This window comes from Macrotis lagotis, chromosome 7 (assembly GCF_037893015.1).
Source record: "Macrotis lagotis isolate mMagLag1 chromosome 7, bilby.v1.9.chrom.fasta, whole genome shotgun sequence".
NCBI classification, from domain to species: domain Eukaryota; kingdom Metazoa; phylum Chordata; class Mammalia; order Peramelemorphia; family Peramelidae; genus Macrotis; species Macrotis lagotis.
This window is the reverse complement of record NC_133664.1, coordinates 127304466-127320892: the sequence shown is the minus strand read 5'-3', so window position 1 is coordinate 127320892 and position 16427 is coordinate 127304466.

The following is a 16427-nucleotide window of genomic DNA, read 5'->3' as shown; positions in this document are numbered from 1 at the left end:
GAATTAGACATTTTAATGCTAGATAAATTACTCCAGGGATACAAATTTCTTAGTTAAAGAAGGAAAGAAAAGAAATAATGAATAGAGTATTACAATAGAAGACCTTGAAATGTTAATTAATCAACTAAGCATTTAATCTATTAGGTGCCATGAGAGATTCAAAATATGAAAAGCACATGGTTCCTGACTTCAGAATGCCTATAATACAGTTTAGGAGAGAAGAAAAACAGAGATAAAATAATAAGAAAGAAAAGTAAGATAGTAGAGTATAAGTTACATGTGTTACCAAAAAATAAAGGAAATATCAAGAGGAGACAGTATAAAATAGTAAAAAGAATTCTGAATTTAAAATCAGAGTACCAGGGTTCAAATCCTAAATCTTTCACTTAATATCAGTAAAACTTAGTCAAGTTATTTAAATCCTCTGGGCCTCAGTTTCCTTAATTTATGAAGAGATAAGCACTATTGTCCCAGAACTAAGATGATTAATAGCGAAAGCAAATCTTCAATTAAATGTGACTGACTGGAAAAGAGGTAGATAAGAACTATGAAAGAAGGGGATATATGAGAGTCTGCAATAGGCAAGATAGGGTTAAAATAAGGAAAGCAACATCAGCAACACAAATAGTCACACATCTTCTACTTTAACTTTTCTGGGGATGGAACTTTCTCAAATTCCTCACAAAACCTGAGAAATATAGGTTATTATTATTATTATCCTCATTTTACAATGAGAAAATTGAAACAGACAGAGATTAGGTGACCAGGATCATACCTCTAGTAAATGTTTGAGGCCAAATTTGTATTCAGGTCTTTCTAACTTGAGTTCCAGTGTTCCATCCACTTATTGTCACTGAAAAATGCTTTGGTTTTCTTGCTTCTTTTTTTCTCCTTTTTTTAAAAAATTTTTTTATTAAAGATATTATTTGAGTTTTACAGTTTTCCCCCAATCCTGCTTCCCTCCACCCACCCCCACCCCACAGATAGCACTCCGTCAGTCTTTACTTTGCTTTCATGTTGTACCTCGATCCAAATTGGGTGTGATGAGAGAGAAATCATATCCTTAAAGAGAACAGAATTCTCAGAGGTAACCAGATCAAACCATAAGACATCTGGGTTTTTTTTTCTGAATTAAAGGGAATAGTCCTTGTACTTTGTTCAAACTCCACAGCTCCTTATCTGGATACAGATGGTACTCTCCTTTGCAGACAGCCAAAAATTGTTCCCAATTGTTGCGCTGATGGAATGAGCAAGTCCTTCAAGGTTGAACATCACTCCCATGTTGCTGTTAGGGTGTACAGTGTTTTTCTGGTTCTGCTCATCTCACTCAGAATCAGTTCATGCAAATCCTTCCAGGTTTCCCTGAAATTCCGTCCCTCCTGGTTTCTAATAGAACAATAGTATTCGATGAGATACATATACCACAGTTTGCTAAACCATTCCCCAATTGAAGGACATTTACAGGATTTCCAATTCTTTGCCACCACAAACAGGGCTGCTATAAATATTTTTTGTACAAGTAATGTTTTTACCCTTTTTCCTCATCTCTTCAGGGTACAGACCCAGTAGTGGTATTTCTGGGTCAAAGGATATGCACATTTTTTTGCCCTTTGGGCATAGTTCCAAATAGCTCTTCAGAAGGGTTGGATGAGTTCACAGCTCCACAAACAGTGTAATAGTGTCCCAGATTTCCCACATCCCTTCCAACAATGATCATTATCCTTCCTGGTCATACTGGCCAATCTGAAAGGTGTGAGGTGGTACCTCAGCGAAGCTTTAATTTGCATTTCTCTAATAATTAATGATTTAGAGCATTTTTTCATATGGCTATGGATTGCTTTGATCTCATCTGTAAATTGCCTTTGCATATCCTTTGACCATTTGTCAATTGGGGAATGGCTTTGTATTTTAAAAATATGACTCAGTTCTCTGTATATTTTAGAAATGAGTCTTTTGTCAGAATCATTAGTTGCAAAGATTGTTTCCCAATTTACTACTTTTCTTTTGATTTTGATTACATTGGTTTTACCTGTGCAAAAACTATTTAATTTAATGTAATCAAAATCATCTAATTGGTTTTTAGTGATGTTCTCCAACTCTTCCTTAGTCATAAACTGTTCCCCTTTCCATAGATCTGACAGGTAGACTAGTCCTTGATCTTCTAATTTGCTTATAGTAATTTTTTTTTATGTTTAAGTCCTATAACCATTTGGATCTTATCTTGGTAAAGGGTGTGAGGTGTTGGTATAATCTAAGTTTCTTCCATACTAACTTCCAATTATCCCAGCAGTTTTTATCAAAGAGGGAGTTTTTATTCCAGTGGCCTGACCCTTTGGGTTTATCAAACAGCAGATTATTATAATCCTCTCCTGCTTTTACACCTAGTCTATTCCACTGGTCCACCACTCTATTTCTTAGCCAATACCAAACAGTTTTGATGACTGATGCTTTATAATATAATTTTAGATTGGGTAGTGCTAAGCCACCTTCGTTTGCATTTTTTTCATTAAGCTCCTGGCAATTCTTGACTTTTTATTTCTCCATATGAATTTACTTACAATTTTTTTCTAGCTCATTAAAGTAATTTTTTGGAATTTTGATTGGTAGGGCACTAAACAGATAGTTTAGTTTTGCTAGAATTGTCATTTTTATTATATTAGCTCTACCTATCCATGAGCAGTTGATATTTTCCCAATTATTTAAATCTGATTTAATTTGTGTGAGAAGTGTTTTATAATTGTTTTCAAAAAAGATTCTGAGTCTGTCTTGGCAAATAGACTCCCAAGTATTTTACACTGTCTGAGGTTACTTTGAATGGAATTTCTCTTTCTAGCGCTTCCTGCTGTTTCTTGCTAGTCATATATAGCAAAGTTGAGGATTTATGGGGGTTTATTTTATAACCTGCAACTTTGCTAAAATTGCTAATTGTTTCCAGTAGTTTTTTAGATGATTTCTTGGGATTCTCTAGGTAGACCATCATGTCATCTGTGAATAGTGAGAGTTTTGACTCTTCCTTCCCAATTCTAATTCCTTTAATTTCTTTTTCTTCTCTAATTGCTGATGCTGACATTTCTAATACAATATTGAATAGCAGTGGTGATAATGGGCACCCTTGTTTAAGCCCTGATCTTATTGGGAATGCCTCTAGCCTCTCCCCATTGAGTCTAATGCTTGTTGATGGTTTCAGATAGATACTGCTTGTTATTTTAAGGAACAGTCCATTTATTCCTACACTCTCTAGTGTTTTTAATAGGAATGGATGTTGTATTTTGTCAAAAGCTTTTTCAGCATCTATTGATATGATCATATGGTTTCTGATAGGTTTGTTATTGATATAATTGAGTATACTAACAGTTTTCCTAATATTGAACCAACCCTGCATTCCTGGAATAAATCCTACTTGATCATAATGTATTATCCTAGTGATGACTTGTTGTAGTCATTTTTCTAAGATTTTATTTAGGATTTTTGCATCTATATTCATCAGGGAAATAGGTCTATAATTTTCTTTCTCTGTTTTAACTCTTCCTGGTTTAGGTAGCAGTACCATATTGGTTTCATAGAAAGAGTTAGGCAGAGTTCCATCTTTCCCTATTTTTCCAAAGAGTTTATATAGGATTGGAACCAATTATTCCTTAAATGTTTGGTAGAATTCACTTGTGAATCCATCAGGCCCTGGAGATTTTTTTTTAGGGAGTTCACTAATGGCTTGTTGAATTTCTTTTTCTGAGATAGGGTTGTTCAGGTATTTAATCTCTTCTTCATTTAACCTGGGCAACTTATATTTTTGTAAATATTCATCCATTTCACTTAGATTATCAAATTTATTGGCATAAAATTGGGCAAAACAATTTCGAATTATTACTTTAATTTCTTCCTCATTGGTGGTGAGTCCACCTTTTTCATTTATAATACTAGCAATTTGGTTTTCTTCTTTTTTTAATCAAATTGACCAGAGATTTATCAATTTTATTGGTTTTTTCATAATACCAACTTTTGGTTTTATTTATTAATTCAATAGTATTTTTTGCTTTCAATTTTATTAATTTCTCCTTTAATTTTTAAAATTTCTAATTTGGTATTTGATTGGGGATTTTTGATTTGTTCTTTCTCTAATTTTTTTTAGTTGCATGTTTAGTTCATTGATTTCCTCTTTCTCCAATTTATTCATATAAGCATTTAGAGCTATAATATATCCCCTGAGAGTTGCTTTGAATGAATCCCATAGGTTTTGGTATGTTGTTTCATTATTATCATTAGCTAGAATAAAATGGTTAATTCTTTCTATAATTTGTTTTTTGGTCCACTCATTTTTTAAGATGAGGTTATTCAGTTTCCAATTTGCTTTGGGTCTATATTTCCTTGGCCCAGTATTGCATATGACTTTTATTGCATTGTGATCTGAGAAAGATGTATTCACTATTTCTGCCTTTCTGCAGTTGATCATTAGGTTTTTATGTCCTAGTACATGGTCAATTTTTGTATAAGTTCCATGTACTGCAGAGAAAAAGGTATATTCCTTCCTATCCCCATTCAGTTTCCTCCATAAGTCTACCATATCTAATTTTTCTAACAATCTATTTACCTCCCTAATTTCTTTCTTGTTTGTTTTATTATTTGATTTATCTAGATCTGATAGTGGGAGGTTGAGGTCTCCTACTAGTAGAGTTTTGCTGTCTATGCCTTCCTGTAATTCTTTCAGCTTCTCCTCTAAGAATTTGGGTGCTGTCCCACTGGGTGCATATATATTCAATATTGAAATGACTTTATTGTCTATGGTACCTTTTAGGAGGATAAAGTTTCCTTCCTTATCTCTTTTAACGCTGTCTATTTTTGCTGCTGCTTTGTCTGAGATAAGGTTTGCTACCCCTGCTTTTTTTACTTCAGCTGAAGTAAAATATATTTTGCTCCAACCTTTTACCTTTACTCTATATGTATCTCTCTGCTTCAAATGAGTTTCTTGTAAGCAGCATATTGTAGGATTCTGGTTTTTAATCCACTCTGCTATTTGCTTACGTTTTAAGGGAGAGTTCATCCCATTCACATTCAAGGTTATGATTACTAATTCTTTATTGCCCTCTGTGCTAGCTTCCCTCTGTTTGTATTTTTCCCCCTTTCCCCCCTTTTATCCATATTCCCCAGTATTTTGTTTTTGAATACCACCCCTTCAGTGTGTTTGCCCTCCTATATCACTCCCTCCCCTTTGGTTTTCTTGCTTCTTGGCAAAAGCATTCATTGTTGATTTGTTGTAAGCTTATTATCATGATAAAACCCCAAACTCCTTTTCATATAAATTATTTTTAAGTTGGTTCACTCCCAGTTTTTTCTAATGCAATTAACATTCTGAATCAAAATGTGAGATTTTACATTTTTCCCAACTAATTTTCATCTTGCTAGTCTAGGTCTGTATTTGTGGTCTGAACCTTTAGTGATTATGATCCTTTTATCTTTGTGTCATCAAATTTGTTAAGACTGCCTTTAGTGGTTTATTCCATTTCAGTGAAAAACAGTCACACACACACACACACACACACACACACACACACACACACACACACACACATAAATATACATATATAAACTCCATTGAGAAAATTCTTTATTTGCCTTGGTGCCTATTTCATCACCAAAAAAAAAAAAACAAAGGAGCTGCTTCTCTGGACCTAATTTGGATCAGCAAAACAGAAATAGATGAAAAGAGTAAGTAAAAAGGATCTTGTGAGAGAACCCATGCTGTCTTTGAGTTTGTGCTAACCAAGAAAAATAACATTGAGCATAATCCTGTGAATCCTATGTTTGAGGAAAAGTTTCCAATAAGTTTAATAAAATAATAAAGCCTAAAAATTTTAAAATTAGAAGAAATCTCTAGATATTCTCAAATACTGAATTCATCAACTGGTCCTGATAAGAATAATGGAGTGGAAGCATCTAAAACTTCCATTAAAAACATCCAGAAAGCTTCCTGGTAAATCCTTCTTGTAAAAGGATATGCACAAAGGGTCCTGAAGTAAGCAAACAGAATTTAGTTTATTTCTAACCTAAATCTTCAATAAATTTCAAGTTGGAAAGAGCAGAAATCATGGTTCATAGAGAAGCTCATGGCAGTAAAGGAGAACACCAAACTTCATTAAATCAGTTTGTTTTTCTTTACTCTCCAAAAACTTTCAGGATACCACATATATGAGTTTGTTGTCTTAGCTTTGGTGGAACAGTTCGACCCTGACCTTACTCCATCTTATAGCTTTACTTAATGCTCTTTTCCTTGTAATTGATTGATAATTCAAATTTTAGAGTTGTGCTTTGTTTCCTTTGTAGTCATGTATTGACTTCACTTTAGAGATTACTGGTAAAGAGAATAAGCATTCTTTAGTCACTTTGTTTCTTTTATATCGATCATTAGGTCAAGATAATTTGAGGGGATATAGATTGACAGTGTCATCCAAAAATAGGAACATCTGAAGAACTTTGCCATCTGTTAGTAATCTCTCATATTTAGATTTCATCCTGGAACATCTACAACAGTGGAAATAAGAGGAGTAATCTTTCCTCAAGGCATGGGTCCCATTTAATCAATCTAAATCCCCAAATATATCCCTTTCTCCATCTTTTATTCCAACCACTTCTTTGAATAGAACAGATTTCTGTTACGTCCGTACCATAGCTTTTCTTATTTAATTATTTCTTCTTGTTTTGTATTAATTTTGATCATTGTTTTAACAAATGAGCAGGTCAAAGACAACTAATTTGGAAATAACACCTATATCAATAATGAATCATTTCTTCTATGTAAAAATATCAATACAATTTTTGCTATGTTACTCAGTGTTCTCTATGTCTTGTAACTTCTATCTTTTTTTTAAGGTTTTTGCAAGGCAATGGGATTAAGTGGCTTGCCCAAGGCCACACAGCTAGGTAATTATTAAGTATCTGAGACTGGATTTGAACCCAGGTACTTCTGACTCCAGGGCCAGTGCTTTATCCACTACGCCACCTAGCCGCCCTTTCTGTCCTTTTTCAAAGCAAGCATTCAGCAGATAATGAGGTGTCTATAATCATCTACAATCTTTTGCTTCTCTTTCTACTATTCCTGAACTGCTTTTTTTTCAGCATATGTTTTCATCATCTTTTGCACTGACAAATCAAACATATATTGATTTCAACTAGAATTTCTTTAATTTCTTTGTCAAATTTCTCTATCTCCTTTTCAGTTCTAAGAAATAATGGAATATAAGTTACAATTATCTTCCTGGTGGTCTTTTTAGTAAATACATTTGAGTGGTAAAATATGAGATGACTACATAGCCTATAAAATAATGCTCTTTGTTGCCTTAAGGTAATAAAACTCCTTTTTATTTCTTCAAGGCGGAACTTATTAACCTACTTTTGTTTTTCTTTTGTTATAAGTTTTAGCAAGAAAGTTAGAGTTTCAATAATTCAATCACTCTCTGTTCTCAATACATGTTAGACTCTTCCATAATCAAATTACAATCAGAAATTCCACATTACCAAAAAGTAATGATGTCTGTGTTGTGCAAATGCTATTGAATTTTCTTCTTCTTTACCTGGAGAGTTACATGTTGAAATAATAAAAGGAAGGGTGAGTGAGAGGAGAGCAGTTTACCAAAATTCACTAATACAGCAACCAATTTGATAGCATATATGATGTTCTATACCCACATCTCCACAAAGATCAGATAGACCTTTATATTCTCATTTCTTCTTTAAGAACAAGCTTAGTTTTTATATTTAGAGTGATTAGTTTTGAGTTTTCTTAGTTTTACCATTTATACATTTGTGGTTATTATAAAGATATTTTTCTTGTTCTGCTCAATTTGCATCAATTAGCATATATTTGAATTCTAAAGAATTTCTCTGAATTCTTTATATGCATTGCTTTTTACAGGACAATGATTTTCATATGTGTGACAATTTCGGTATAAATTCCAAATTCATGGACATCAATTTTGTTTCCCATTTTCTATTATAAACAGTGCTGATATGATAGTTCAATATATATATATATATGTAGATATAAGATTTTTCTTTCTTTGACATGTTTGGGTATATGCTTAGCTGCAGGATCTCTGGGAGAAATGATATGAATTGTTGTATTTTTAGGATAATTTCAAATTAATTTCCACAATGAGTGGCCCAATTCATGCCTCTACCTGTAGTGTATTCCTATGTTTCTATCTTTCCATAGATCCTCCAATATTGACTCTATTTGTGATCATCGCAGGCAAAAAATATCTTCTTTTGCTGTACTCCATTTCTGTCTAGGAACCCATAATCTCTGTTTTTTTTATGCCATGGCCAATAAATCCAAATCTTTTACTTAAATACCATATTTTTTTCAACCAAAAAAAGATTTTTATTGACATCTTTCATTTTTATATTGTGTAGATTTCCCTCTCTATGTCTTTTTTAACTTCTCCCAAAAACTCACTTCTTGTATCAAAGATTCTTATAACAATTTTTATAAGAAAATTTTAAAAAGAGGAAAAAGAAAAAAAACTACAAATTCAGTACTTAAAGGAATTCTATATTTAATGTGAAGCTCCACACTAATGAAATTCTCCCATTTGCAATTGGGTGAGGAGAGTTTCTTTTCATGTATCATCATGGTGACCAAGCATTATTTATAATCTTGCAGCTATTTATTTTTATATTTTGTGACTATTTTCCTTTCCATTGTAGTCATTTTACATATTGTTCTTCTGTTTCTTCTTACTTCACTTTTAAAAATGTCAGATAAGTCTTTTCAGGTTATTCTGTATTCTTTATGATTTTGCAGTTCCATAATATTTCATTATATTCATGTATCCCAATTTATTTAACTGTTATTCAATGATATTTCTAGTATTTTGCTACCACAAAAAAATGTTAATTTAAATATTTTGGATAATATGGAAACTTTCTTTTTGTCTGTGATATCTTTGTGGTATAAGCCTAGTAATGGAATCTCTAGGTCAAAGTATATCATTTTATTTGCATAATTTCAACTGGCAATACTAATTCACATCTTCATTAATACATGAATGTGTCTACCTTTCCATTGTCCTACAGCATTAGTTTTTTACAACTAACTACTCTTATAATTTTTATCATCTTTACCAATTTGCTGTTAAGTAAAACTTCAGGACTTTTTCTCTTATTATTAGTGAATTTAAGCATTCTTTCAAATAGTTAACAGTTGATGGTTTTTTGTGTACTGTGTTCATAACCTTTGACCATTTATCATGTGAGGAATGGCTTTTGAGATCATCTTCTAAATCAGCTGTTCCCTTCTGGGATATCTACTTTCAGTCAGATGGTTTACTACAACCTATTTCCCTAAAGACTTCAGTTTCTTGCATTTCCTTTCATCATCCCAAGCAAAGCTTTCTAGGTTTCTTCTGATCATGTCATATATTTCAGAAGCAAATCATTGTCATAATGTCTGAAAAATGATAATGTTTGTCCTTCATTCTTGAAGAAGACTATAGCATCAGGGAGGGGATGTCATGACAAGTACTTCATTTGGATTTGAGTGAGGGAGTGCTGTGCTGACACCAGCCTCACTTTCTCCTCTGGAGCTAGCTGGGTCCAGTGGCCAGATATAGATCAGGATGCCTGGAGATAACCCCAGATGAGAGAGGCAAGCAGTTTAAGTGACTTGTCCAAGGTCACACAGTTACTAAGAGTCAAGTGTTTGAGACTGGATTCAAACTCCCATCCTACTGATTCCAAGGCCAGTTCTCTATCCACTGCACTACCCAGCTGTCTCCTGACAAAAAAGATACTGCCAAAAGAAATCACCAAATAGTACTTACTTTTTATGATGTAAAATTAAGATAATATGTTTTCCATATTTTATATATATATGAATATTCAAATTAAAAAATTTTAAATCCTAGTCTATTTTTCTTTTTAAAATAAATATAACTGGATTTTGTCTTTAAAAAAACTGGTGAAATAATTACAATCAAGTAGTACAAGGCACAGTGAAAGAATGAATGTAATCCACCCATTATTCAAAAAGGCATTTACTATAGCTCTGCACATCAGACTAATATATAGTTCTAGCCACTAGACAAAAAATGAAACTCCTTGGTGGTTAATGATCTGGTTAATGGCAATGAGTAGATTGTAAACTGTTAGAATTAAGGGTGTTAGAAGTTCACAAATGAAGTAGATTTTCTATACACATACACACACACACACACACACACACACACAGACACAAAGACAGCCCACAACCACCACCACCACCACCACCACCACCACATCCTGACTTATCTAGGGTAGAAAATTACAAAAAAGAAAAATTTGGGAAATAAATGGAAAATAGAGAGGAAGAATTAGAAATTTCGCCTTTGTCTATTCAGAAATAGAGAAATCTTCACATTTTACTTAATTAGTAAAGATATGTGTAAAGTTTCTTTTCCTCCACCATTTTAACTAATGGTTTACAATAATGTCACAAGCTGTGTTTACCCTCTCTCTGTTTTGCACCATCTGTATGCCTTATATTTTTCAGGATGGGAAATAAAACTCGAAGACAGATTATCTTTACCCTAGCTACAATTTTTTTCTGTTTATCTTGTGAAAGTCTTGTACTAAGGATTCCTTTCTTATTCTCTCACCAGGAACTGACTCAAAATGGGTTGAAAAGCATGAGGTACTATTTTCTCATAACAATGCACCCAAGACCAAGACTGAAAGAGAAATTTCTTTTTTTACTTTTGTGTGAACTTTTAAAAGTGCTAGCAGATAGAAGAAGTGACATAAAAAATAGAGGGCATGAATTGAAGGAAACATTTCTATTTCCTTTAAAATTTCTGCTTTACCATCATCACGATGTCCTCAACTGCATCTACCCCACTGAGAAGAAATCTGCTCAAAGCAGAAAAATACTTCAGAAAAGAAAAAATAGTGACAGCCCCTAAAGGTTAATTCATGTAAGAGAACACAAATACATTATATTTTTTCTCATCTGTTTTGTTATGCCTTTCTATGTCACTAATTGAGTAAGGTCAATGATGTACTTAAATTTTTAAAAATGCAATGCAAAAATGATTTTGACTACTCAGGGAATGGCATATATGACCGTAGGACTGATAGATAATAACAATAATAATAATAATAATAATAATAATAGTAATAACTACTAGGATTTATCCAACTCCTTTTCTCTGAAAAGTTCAAAGTGTGTGTGTGTGTGTGTGTGTGTGTGTGTGTGTGTGTGCATCAGAATATTTCTTTAAGGTGAAAGAATAAAGTTGTTCTTTCTCTCCCCATTTTACAGATGGAGAATTTGTACCACAGGCAAGTTAAATTATGACTCAGTGATGAAGCTAGAATTAGAACATAATTTTCGTGACTTCCCCTTTCATTTTCCTCCCGCTGTATTAAACAGTAAACACAGTGGTCAGTAATTTCTATGATTAGTATATTAGAAGCAGAATTTTGAAGTCCTAATATTAATAAAGCTTTCACTATAATCAATGCTTAATCAAATTGTGTTAGCTCTGTTTTTTGTAATGAATATAATGTAATAAATAAAACAGGTCACTGATAAATAGGTATAAGTCTTGAAGGTGGTGAGGGAACTGGATGGCACTGAAACCTTACTACCTATGTGACCTTGAATAAATCACTTCACATTCTTGAGTCTCAGTTTCTTCATATATAAAATGGAGTTAAAATATATGGCCTATGAGGTTTCTCCCAAAGTCTATGATTCATGTTTCTTTTTTTTTAGCTGAGACATTATTGAAATCTTTAAATAATTTAAGGCTTATCATATTGAAGAAGTATTGGATGTTTTCTGTTTAGTACCAGAGGGAAAGATCAGAATCAATGAATAAAAGTTATAGTGAGACAGATTTTGACTCAAGAAGGAAGAAGTTTCTAACAATTACCACTGTTGAAAAATGGAACGGTCCATCTCAAGAATAATGATTTCTCTATCATTGTAAATGTTTAAGCCAAGGCTGGATGATGATTTGTAAATGATGTTGAAATATAGATTCATGTGCATAATGAGGTGTACATTTTGCAATCTATAAGGTTCCTGCCAACTCAGAAATGCTATAATTCTGTAATTCTAATCAAACACATATTGGAAAAATGGGCCAATAAAATGACATTATGAACAATGATCAGCAAAAAAGATTAGATACCTAAAACTTAATTATTTGTGACATTTTACAGTCTTCTAAAAGTGCTATTTGACACATGATAAAACCCATTAAAGGGCATCTTACATTAATATGCATTCAACTGAACTATGGCATGGACTAAATTCTTTGAAAATAGTAATATAATATAATATATATATATAATATAATATATATATATATAATATAATATATATATATATATATATTGCTCTAAATCATTTCATAGATGGTTTTCTTATCCTCAAAAGCATAGACACCATAAGGAGTTTTGCTGGATTTGGTTTTTGCAACAAAGAAAATGAAACTTTGTTGTTATTTTGGATTTTTTTAGTACATCACCATCACCAGATGGCTTGAAGCTGACCAAAATTAGGAGCTGCTTAAGGCCATCCTAATTTCTCATTTCATTCCCATTGTGATTTTCTGTGATATTTCAACCCAGATATGACTAACACACAGTTCCTTGGGCAGCCTATACCATATGCCTGGGTCCTTGTTCTTCCAGGGTCCTTCACTTTCTCTGCAGCTCTTTTTATTGTGGAAATACACAATTCCTTTACACAGACCAAACTTACGTGATTTGATTTAAATGTGTCACTGTTTTAACATTGTGGTGTCAAAATTAGATTGAAGGGCTTTGGTATTTGTGAAAAGAACTATTTCTCAATTTATTTGACACCTCTCCATTCTAGTTTTTTGGTAATGCTTGATTCACCAATCCTTCTCTAAGTAAGGATTTAGAGGTTGTGAAGAAGGGGAAGCTATTAACAAAAGGTTTGGAGAACCCCATGGTTAAGTATCCAAGACTGCAGGGTGATGTCTTGAAATATTAAGAGGTAGTCAAGCTATTCCCCCCCTCCTCCAATGACCTTAGAGATATTCTACCACATGAAAATTTGCTTTTTCGTGTGTGCTATCTCAACAACAAATGATCAGACGAAACCAAATTTAAATTCCATTTAATCTTTTTTTTCCTCAAAGTTCAGTTCTCCATTTAGCCAAAGATGTCTGTCTGTAATAAATTAAATCCACCATAGTACACTGTATGTTGCATTCAGACTTTGCTGTCTCCAAATGGTCTTCAGGGTCCCTCAAGGTACAACAGTTCCCATAGCATCTTTTTTCTTGTTTGTTTTTTGCAAGACAGTCACACAGCTAGGTAATTATTAAATGTTTGAGGTGGGATTTGAATTCAGATCCTCCTGACTCCAGGGCTGGTGCTCTATTCACTTCACCACCTAGCTGCCCCCCCCCCCACCGATGTAGAATCTTAAGGGGAAAAATCTTTTTGTAGAATAGGAAAACTATTACTAGGGTTCAAAATTATTTACTATTATGATCCTGTTGCAGTGATTTCCAAATATTTTTGTCACCATCTACCCCACCTATTCTAGCTGATCTCCATTTTTTTATAACTCCTCAAAAAAAAGAATAGAATATGCTTTGGGTGAGATTCCAAGGATGGATATTACAATTGTCCATTAGGATCTAAGAAAAAGTGATGCAAGTAACACTTACTGGAACTTAGTTGGTTACAATTTATTAATGCTGAAAGGAAGGATACAATGAAAACTTGTGTCAGCATGTGGATTTACTCCACATTTGGCATTAATTTAGGACAAGCGGCAATATACATTAAGTCTATCCAGAAGCTGCTCAAATTGTGCACTGATGTCATTTGTACCCGAATGCTGGATCTTCTACTGATTCATATTCATATATGTATATATATATATATATATATATATATATATATATACATATATGAATACACCTTACAATTGTACCAATCTAAAGAAAGCAGATTCCAATTGATTTAAATTGCACTCAGTTGAAGAAGGGATCGAGTCTTAAGTGCTCTCTGATAAAACTTGAAACTAAGGACTCTAACGAAACTTTTGAGAGACAGAACCCACAAAGAGACCCAGTGAGGCAGTTCTCCTACTCAAGGTAACCTGGAAAAGAGCAGAAAGGTGCTGCTCCCAAGGGTCGGAGGGGCGGCCCACCAGAGCTAAAGAACTTCAGCCTCCCGGAGGCAGCCCCAGGGAACTAGGAGCCATGGCTCCCAGCAGCGGGGGAGTCTCCTGAGCTGCACCCTGGGGAGCAGCGGGCACAAAGTGGGGGAACGGTGGGGGACCTGTGCCAGAGAGAGCACATGGAGCCCAGCCCTCAGGGCACACATTGAGCAGCTTGGTCTTTCTGTGACACAGATCCAGTAACAGAAGCAGGTGGAGCCAGTAAGCAGGAGCCTCCAGGGGATGAGCCCATTTAACTGAGGGAGGGGAGTGAAGAGAGACTGCAGAGCTCTGTCCTCTGCCTCCAGAACAGGACTCTGGGGCTCTGACCACATTCTGATCCTGATCGCAGTCTAGTCCCCCCCATAGAAGAGCAGGCCCCCCCACCTCAGCCCCATAGCAGAGGAGGGCGCTTATGGTCATTCACAGACCAGGAGGGAGGACAGAGCCTCACACACTGTGATCTTTGTGGGAGTGTCCCAAAAGCTCAGGAAGCACCCCCAAAACCAGGCCCAGGCTGGGAAAATGAGCAAGCAGAGAAACAAGAGGAAGACCATTGAGAAATATTTTGCATGTGAGCCCAAGAAGGATCAAAACACTCAGTCTGAAGATGAGGAAGCACAAGCTCCTGCATCTAAAGACTCCAAGAAAAATAGAAATTGGGTTCAGGCTATGACAGAGCTCAAAAAAAGACTTTGAAAATCAAATGAGGGAGTTGGAAGAAAAACTGGGAAAAGAAAGGAGAGAGATGCAGGAAAAACATGAAAATGAAGTCATCAGCTTAGTCAAGGAAATCCAAAAAAATGCTGAAGAAAATAGCATGCTAAAAACCAGCTTAGGTCAAATGGATAAAACAGTTCAAAAAAGTTATTGAGGAGAAGAATGCCTTAAAAAGCAAAATTGGCCAAATGGAAAAAGAGATAAGAAAACTCTCTGAAGAGAACAAATCCTTCAGACAAAGAATAGAATTCAGGGAGATTGATGAATTTACTAGAAATCAGGAATCAATACTTCAAAACCAAAAAAGTGAAAAATTAGAAGAAAATGTGAAATATCTCATTGAAAAAACAACTGATATGGAAAACAGACTTAGGAAAGATAAATTAAAAATTATTGGAATACCTGAAAGTCATGATCAGGAAAAGAGCCTTGACATCATTTTCAAAGAATTACTACAGGAAAATTGCCCTGATATTCTAGAAGCAGAGGGCAAAATAGAAATGGAGAGAATCCACCGATCCCCCTGAGAAAGAGATCCCAAAAAACCAACCCTAGGAATATTATAGCCAAGTTCCAGAACTCCCAAGTCAAAGAGAAAATATTACAAGCAGCCAGAAGTTCACAGTTCAAATATCATGCAGCTGCAGTCAGGATCACACAGGACTTAGCAGCAACTACACCGGAAGCTCGTAGGGCTTGGAATATAATATACCTGAAGGCAAAAGAGCTTAGAATGCAGCCAAGAATGAACTACCCAGCAAGGCTGAATGTCCTCTTCCAGGGAAAAAGATGGACTTTCAATGAACCAGGGGAATTTCAAGGGTTCCTTTTGGAATGGCCAAAGCTGAACAGAAGGTTTGATCTTCAGATACAGGACTCAGGTGAAGCATGGAGATTGGAGGAGAGGGGGGAAAATATGAGGGACTTAATGATGAAGAACTGCATGTATTCCTGCATAGAAAAATGACACTGATAATACTCATATGAACTCATATGAACCTTCTCAGTTAATAGAGCAGGTAGAGGGAGCTTTTTTAGTTGAAGCACAGGAGAAAGCTGAATTCGAAGATAAAATATGGTGTAAAAATGGAGTCAATAGAAAAAAAGGGGAATCTAATGGGAGAAAGAAAAAGGAGAAGGGGAAATAGGCCAAGATATTTCATATAATAAGATTTTTCTTTATTACAATGAGCTATTGTAATGATATGGAAGGGGAGAGGCAAGGGGGAATGAGGGAAACTTTGCTCTCATCAGAGGTGTCTAGGAGAGGAAACAGTATATATACTCAATGGGGTATAGACATCTGGAGTAAGAAGGAGGGGGGAGCAGGGGGAAGGGGTGGGAATGTGAGTGATGGAGGAGAGGATGGACCATGGGGGGAGAGTGTTCAGATATAACACATTTTCTTTTTTACTTCTTGCAAGGGGCTGGGATTGGAAGGCCTGTCCAGGACCATAGGGTCAAGTGGATACTGGGCCTAAGGGGTGGTAGGGGGTCTCAGGGCCTCTTGGCCCCAGGACCAGGGATC